Raw genomic sequence first — 7,604 nt, forward strand, 5'->3', positions numbered from 1 at the left:
ATCTTGCGTTGTCTCGAAAACTCGTCCTTGTCAGCCCCTTCCTCTCGTCAGATTGCATAAGAAACACTATGCAATCTGACGTGGGGAGGGGAGTTTCAAAAATGATGCCAACTGTACCATGCTGGTGGGGCCAGCGTTCTGGGATGAGCGCCACGTGACCACGACATCCCCGCTTTGATTCCAGCTGGGGATGTTTGTTGTGTGTCCTCCCACTTGCTCCCCATGTTCCCTGCCAATCTTCACTGTCAGCTACTGTTTCCAACAAAGGCACATATGCTGGAAATTCAGTCCAAACAGAGGAACACTGCATTGTGAGGAGGACCAACATTCACGCAAACACAGCCTGAAAGAAAACACAGTGAATCTGTGGCTCTGACAACCTCAACACAAAAACGTATTTACGTAACTGCTTCATGCTGCAGGGCATTTGTACTGTATGGTATAGTGCTTCTGTTTTTCTGTGGCTACACTCCCTAATCCCACGGGTCAGATTTTAAAGATTGATTGCCTGGTGTCATGAAGCATGGGGATGGAGATACTGAATCCCATGTGGTTCGATCAAATAAAATAAAGAGTTCATTATCTATCTGTATTCAAAATCCAAAGATATTCCATTTTCAATTATATAAAACAAGAGAAAAAGCAGAATATTCCCTCATTTTTGGAGCTGAAATCAGGGAGTGATTGGGTGTTTTTGTTTGACAAATGGCTTAAATGATGAGGCAATTTCCCAAATTGTTGTCAGTGAATTTTCTGACGCTTAAATAATCAATTATTTGACTGATGGTTTCAGCACTAGTACAGCCGGCATCTAAGTCAAATATCAAATGAGCTGACAAATCCCTGACAGACACAGTGATGTTCTACACCAGTTTATCTGCCTATTTAATAACATTACTCTAATCATTTTTATTCTCCTTCTAACCTTGTTCCAAAGTAAACATTTCTTATCTGCACTGAAGGATTTCACCACTGCATCGGCCAAATCCACAGAGCAGCACCAAAGCACAATGCTGAATGTGACCAAAGTGCAATAAGAGAGTGGGCTATCATATTATTGCAGAAACAGTGATAATACTGGAGTACCACAAGGGATGCGAGCTGACAAGGCCAGTTGTAACCCTTCATCCCACTCCCACACTCTACAGTTAACTTTACAAAGGATACTCGGAATAAAATCTGAGACATGGTGCATTCACTGTTACTGTTGTGTATTTAACCACAGCGAAATACCACACTGTATTGTTTTATATAGATCTGTATTATATAACACTGGCCATGCTGCTGCTGTCATTAATTTCTGACAGGTTGTCATGCTTACTTGCTCGGGTATTAATAAGCAATTACGGCTTCCAGGACCCAAAAACTTGTCAGCAAATTGCCAATACAGGCCACTGAAGAAATTATCACTGGCACAGAGCAGTGGTGCGGAAACAGCAGAGAGGATACAGATGTTCTGGGAAAAAAAAAAAAAGATTCACCACAGGCGATGCTGAGTTTATCAGTGGGATCAGGGAGACTGATTTCTACGAGGCAATCATGGCATTTTGAAAAAGCCAGCATGCAGGCATTTTGTTCTTTACTGTAATTAAACCTGGAGAGGGTGAGACTGGGATTCTAGTTAAAAACCAGGGGTCTTTGGTGGTGCCTTTGAGGTCAGAGCGCATGTCTGGAAGTGGACATGGAAGGACATCCGTCTAAAAATAGCCTTTACAATGGGTTGGTGATAATAGAGAAATGTCATATGAAAAGAAGGAGCAGCCGGTTCAGTGCGGTGCAACACATGCAGCCTCCTCATCATGTATTCTACTACTGAGCCTCAACGCCTCCAACATGCCTCCCATTGACTTCAATGGTTGGTTGATAGGATGAGATCATGTAAATGTGTAACTCCAAACGGCCTCGTTCACCCGGCCACAGAATTCCAGTGTTTAACGATCAAAAAAAAAACCCTGCTCGTTAAGAAATGGCTTCTGAAACAGGCTCTGGAAAACACGTGAAACATCCTCGGCAGATGTCGATCTTAATCAGCGGACACACACGCGTCTGCTTTCAGTTCAAATATGTGTCTTTATGTCCGCTGACTGGCGTGTGGGGCTGAATTACACACGATGCAGCACGGGAAGGCACGACCGAGCAATTGACAGCTCATTGGGCCTACATTTTTCGATGGCTCCGGCGTGGTGCGCGTCGAGCACCTGAACACACCAATGAAATATTAGTCTAACCCAACCGTGGGGAAAGCGACCGAAACCTTTTATTTTGAAATACGGCGCTGCTCTATCGTCTCAACACGGCTTTAAAATGCTAATTCTCAGGTATCAAGTCATCACTGACTGGCTGTGTCTATGCAATCAACGAGCACGGAATGAGAAGGTTTTTTTTTAAACGCACGTAGCCTGAGCTTTTTCCGGCAAGTCGCTCACAAAACGCTTGAAAAACGACAGGACACTTCGCGTATTTTAAGCGCCACTGTTCGTGTAATGAAAGGCGGATGGACTGGGTGTCAAATAAAGGAAACAGATATACCTTTATCGATGTTAATTCCTCTCCTTCGCCGCTCTGGACGGCATCTTGTCGCCTCCATTCACCCCAGCAGCCTCTCTCAGCATCCTGCGCTGTCATTGGGCAGCGGACACGCTCTCTCTCCTCCTCTACACACCAGGGAGCAGCATCACCACTACTGCAAGTGGCAGCTGGCAGGAGGGGATGGGCGGATGAGATGCGGTGAGCGGCCTGCGCTGAATTTCACATCATCTTGGTGCTGAGTGGGTATTACCGACCGTGTCCACTCACATTAACTGAGGATGCTTGACTTTTTTTTTTTTCCTATTCCAGCTCTTATATGTGTCACTTAGTGGCTCTTAACACCCCGCCGATCACTTGTTTACCGGCGTTTACATATTACTGTGATGTAGATACAGCGCATGTCAGGGTAGGTAGGTCTAATTTAAAATTATATGGCTCAGATTAGTGGCCAAACCTGTAGGGGAAGAGCAAGCAGAGGTGTTTCTGAGTTTTGGATTGAGGCAATTTTTGCCCTGAAATTGGACTCTCAGGCAGCCCTTCCTCCCACTGTGTGAATCACTCCCAACAAGATACGCCAGTGTAATACTGCAGGTAACAGATCGTGGTGGAAGAAGTATGTATATGACTGATCCCTTAATATATGAATCACTTCAGTGATAACTGTAATTACTTTATATAACACTGATTAGCTTATTATTTCAACATATGATAATGCAACATAATTTATTTGATTATATTTTGAGTCATTAATCTGAATCTTAAATTAATAAATAACTGGTGGATTAAAAACTAAAATTGCCTCTTAGTTGTAGCAGAGTGGAAGTAGTCTTGAAATTACAGAAAATACAAGTACAGTACTTGAGGAAGTGTACTTAGTTACTTTCCACCGCTAGTTAAAGATGGCTAAGTTCACAGTTATACCAAAGGACGGAGCTGTGTAGCTGTTAGTACCAGCAAAGGAGGCGGTTCTTCACGCCTGACAGATGCTACTCCGGGCTACAATGTCTGTTTGTCCTCATCTGCCTTCTGTCCTGTGATTTCTTGCTCCATCACTGCTCTTGCACATCTGATCCAGTTAATTCTTATTGGCTGAGAAAAGGAAGGCGAATCACTTCAACAATGCTTGCACGAAAAAGGGTCGAGTGTGCAGGAGCAGCTGAAACTAAAGCTCGTAGCACATGGAAAGACTCAGCCAGTCTGTCATGGTGAGCAGCATCTAGTGATATTTCAGGTTTACATGAGTCAGAAAAAGCATAATCAAAATTCCAATTTAACACCACTTTGGTAAATGCACGTATTTGCTGGAAGTTAGATGAGAAGGTATGGTAAAGTCAACAGCTGGTCAGCTTAGCTTAGCACAAAGACAGGAAATGATGAAACAGCTACACAAAGGACTGCTCAAAAGTAACAAAATCCTCCCATCAGCACCTCTAAACCTGACTAATTAAAATATTACACTGTAACTCATTTGTTTAATCCATACAAAAACCAAAGTGTGTAAACAGCACATTGTGATTCTTCAGGGGTTTTTGTGCCAGGCTATTTCTTGGCTGGGCACAGTAACTTCCTGGAGTCTCAGCTGGTTGCCTGGTAACCTGCCGGTGACGACACAACTGCTGGCAGAAGCTCCGTATTTACCATAAAGACACGATGGAGGCAACAAGCACATCTCTCAAACTGTCCAACTACTGATTCAAGTCTGGAGTTGGAACTTTGACACAACCAACGAGCAGCGACACGTCGTTGAGTTTTTTATAAAACAATGAAGCGACTCCTCTACAGAATTCACACTGCCTTCATTATAAATAAGATTTGCCTGAGGGTAACCAGGGATCAGTTCTGTTACACCATGCATCAATCTAAATTCACGACATTGCATGCTGTGATTTCACCATGAGGTGAGTGCGTCCTTCAACAGTGCTCAAACATGCAGCCCCATAGGCTTTTCCAAAACAGAGTGATGTCGCCCCCCCCGGGTCCTGCCTTCCTCCTGCCTTCGCCTGCCTTCAGGCCTCCTGGAATTACAGGAACTTTCTCCCATTTTGCATTGTAAACACTGACGCTAAGTGTGCTTGACAGGGCCCAAAGGAGAGGCATCAGCATTTCTGTGTCCTGAACACAAACACATAGACGCACACAGACTCTCTCTGTCTCCCTCTTTCTGTCTGTCTCATGCACACATACAAGGTTACATGAACAGAACAGGGAGAGTTAGGCACAGTTAGAAGCTCTTTGTGCTCCGGTTGGTTGAATACCTTTTTCCATTGTATTTCCAGTAACAGGCAGACCGTGAGCGGTGGCTGGTAACTGTAGATGTGCTTGTTCCTTTCAGGGCATTAGAGGCAACGCAGAGGCTTTGCATCTTTTTTCTTTTTCCTCTCACAGTTTGACCTGCGATATGCTCCTTTAGGCCGAAGCACCCACGCTGTCAATGTTGAAGTGCTGCCAGAAATGCCCATCTTCTGATTTGTCAGCATCAAGATCTGAAAGAATATAAATTATACTTCAGATAAGTGGAAGCTCCCAAAGAATTAATTGTACATTAATTTAATTATAGATTGAAAATCAGACCCTTGCCAAGACTTTAGGCTGCTGTATATGGGGCAGTAGCCTACCAGTTCTTAACTGAGCAGAGAAGGAGGATGATAAGTAATAATTTAAGTTAAAGTCTGTTTGAAATCTTCCACTTTGCCAGTGAATCAAAGAAGAACAAAAGCAGAGAGTCTCCTCCGAAGCCCAGAGAACCAGGTTATTTTTCTTTATCTGAGACATGACATTAATTTCAGGCTATTGATCTTTTTTTGAGGTGAGACAGCAGCAGTCCACAAACAAACCCTTTAGAAAGCATAAAGGCCTGGAAAAAAGGATTGTTTCATTATTAAAGGGTTGTGTATTGATTATGCAGTCTGTAGGACTCACAAGCAAGCAGATTAAGACCATGAGTGACAGGTGAGAGAGGAAAACCTGAGCAGCCAGTTCTCCCTCGGCCCACATTCGTTTGTCATTTTGCTCAGCTGCCCTGATGGATCTCGACATATTTAGGGCCGACAGGGGTCGCGGGCTCGCTCTCTGTGTTGTGTTTAAACATATCAAAGTCTTGCTAAGTGCCTCTTTAATCACTTTTGACTACATTTCTACTTCAAATACATCTCTTTGAAATGTCGCAGTTACGTCAAGGGGAAAAAAAAAATAAATAAATCACCACAGTGAGTCAGCTCAGTTCTGGTCATGTGTGAGAGCACTCTCGCTGTAACAATGACAAATTATTAATTTATAGGATGAGTGGTCCTTGTTTCTGGTCACTCCCTGCTTCCTCAGGTCCTCTATGTGTCACACTTCCCATCACTTGAGGATGAGTCACAGACTGTTTCTCTGAGGTTATCCCTGAGGGAAGAGGCAGAGGCTCCCGTCATGGCTTTCGGAAAATGGATGACTGACTTACCTTAATAAGAGGACATCTAGGTCAGGTGACCTGCAACAGAGGACAATAACAACAAGCCATTAATCAACCTGCTGTTCACAAGCATTCGAAAAGGCAAAAGAAAAATGAAAAGTGAGTGACCTCCAACAAAGTATAAGGAAAGGGGCTAAGCAGTTTTATATGTATCATTATGATGTTAAATATTTTCCATTAGATGGACCTGGAGGAAGAAAGGTTGGACACAAGCTGTAAAGTTGGCTGCTGGGCTGAGCAATAAATCTTTGTTAGAGTAAAGATGGAGCACTTAAGACTTCACAGCACTCTCAATGATGGTTCATATCAGTTAATAGAGACATTTTAGTGGTGTTTTAACCTTTGTGGACCCATGTCTCGATCATCTTTATTAAAAAGAAATATCTTGCATGAATCGGACTGCTTGCTTCTTTTGAAAATTGCTGGTTAAAGTCTTGCTGGTTACGATTCAGTGCAGCAGGATCGAGTGCTCTCTCAGTTTTGTTTCTCACAGTCGAAACCAGATGAGGGCAGCCAAGTTCCACAGATGTGATTACTGATGCTTCACAATGTGGGAAAGGGGAGCTGCAGGACGGGTTGTGATCTCACAGTAACCTGATGGCCCATTCAACTTTGTTACGCTAGAGTAGTCCTCCACTGTGCTGTGGCGCCACACATGTGAGCACAATAAAGAAGCATGACAAGCAGTGGGCTCAGTCTGCTGGGAAGTTAATACCAGAGCTGCAATGCAGTGGCAGCACGAGTACAGATCCCCTTATAAAAGAGTGGTAAGTCTCCTAGAGATTTTGATAAGTAAGGACACGTAACATGTGCACCACACTGACATGAGGAATACATATATAAAAAGCACATTATTTCTTAGGTCATATTTAAATGGGTTGAAAGGGAAGTGATGGAAACTATTAATGTCAAACAAACAATCCTACATACAGTGATGTTAATTTTCATTTAAACTTTTTAAAAGCACACTAAGGTCTCAGTATGCTTCAAATGGAGCTGGACATCCAGCACAACATGTCATCTCCATATATAATGGCAAACGTTCTTGAAGTGCGAGGGTTGAATGTGCGTTGAGAAAACTGCTGTTTTAAAAAGGGAGAAATAAATAAACAGGTGAACTCAAAGGGAAACATGTTGGAGTCTATTTTTAGGTCTTGTGGAGGACTATTACTGTAAATGTGAAAAAAGTCTTTTGTGGCTGCTTTGAGTCGGGTAAATAGCGTCTCGTGATGTCGCTTGTCAGCGTCAGGTGGAGCTGAAGACTACAGGTTTGAAAATTTAAAAGGTCTGGGGTTGTGGAGGTAGAAAGAAGTGAACTTACCAGACCTTTTTTTTTTAACCCTTCCCTCTTCTCTGCTTGTGGCTAGCAGCTCGTGGCTACGTTAGCCGCAACTACCATAACACACCTGTGACTGAGGTGAGGCCGAGTTGCATTGTGGATAATGTAGGCGCCATGTTTGGACACAGAAGAGGAATGTGTGGAATCACAGATGCGTCGATTCTGATCTTTTTTTCTAACCGTCCATCGCGAGTCTGACAGTTTCAGTTTCATCTCAGTGGAGCACTCTTTAAGGACATTCATGATGTTTCACTTTGGCGAAGACAGAAAAACAGACGGAAG

At 43.3% G+C, this 7,604-nt stretch overlaps 1 protein-coding gene and 1 long non-coding RNA gene across 2 annotated transcripts in view; both read right to left on the reverse strand.

Moving 5' to 3' along the window:
* Positions 1-2,668, reverse strand: part of LOC108889376 (ERC protein 2-like) — a 34,707-nt gene extending 32,039 nt beyond the window's left edge. The window contains 1 exon segment of the mRNA XM_018685802.2: positions 2,530-2,668. The gene's annotated coding sequence lies outside the window, so the exon portion shown is untranslated.
* A 1,084-nt stretch (positions 2,669-3,752) lies between these two features.
* On the reverse strand, positions 3,753-7,393 carry LOC108889341 (uncharacterized). The gene is made up of 3 exons (XR_001961966.2): positions 7,305-7,393; positions 5,972-6,001; positions 3,753-5,012 (listed from the first exon to the last, which is right to left on the reverse strand). It is a non-coding gene; the product is annotated as an uncharacterized LOC108889341 (long non-coding RNA).
* Between the last annotated feature and the right edge of the window lie 211 nt (positions 7,394-7,604).

Source organism: Lates calcarifer, linkage group LG12 (genome assembly GCF_001640805.2).
Source record: "Lates calcarifer isolate ASB-BC8 linkage group LG12, TLL_Latcal_v3, whole genome shotgun sequence".
NCBI classification, from domain to species: domain Eukaryota; kingdom Metazoa; phylum Chordata; class Actinopteri; family Centropomidae; genus Lates; species Lates calcarifer.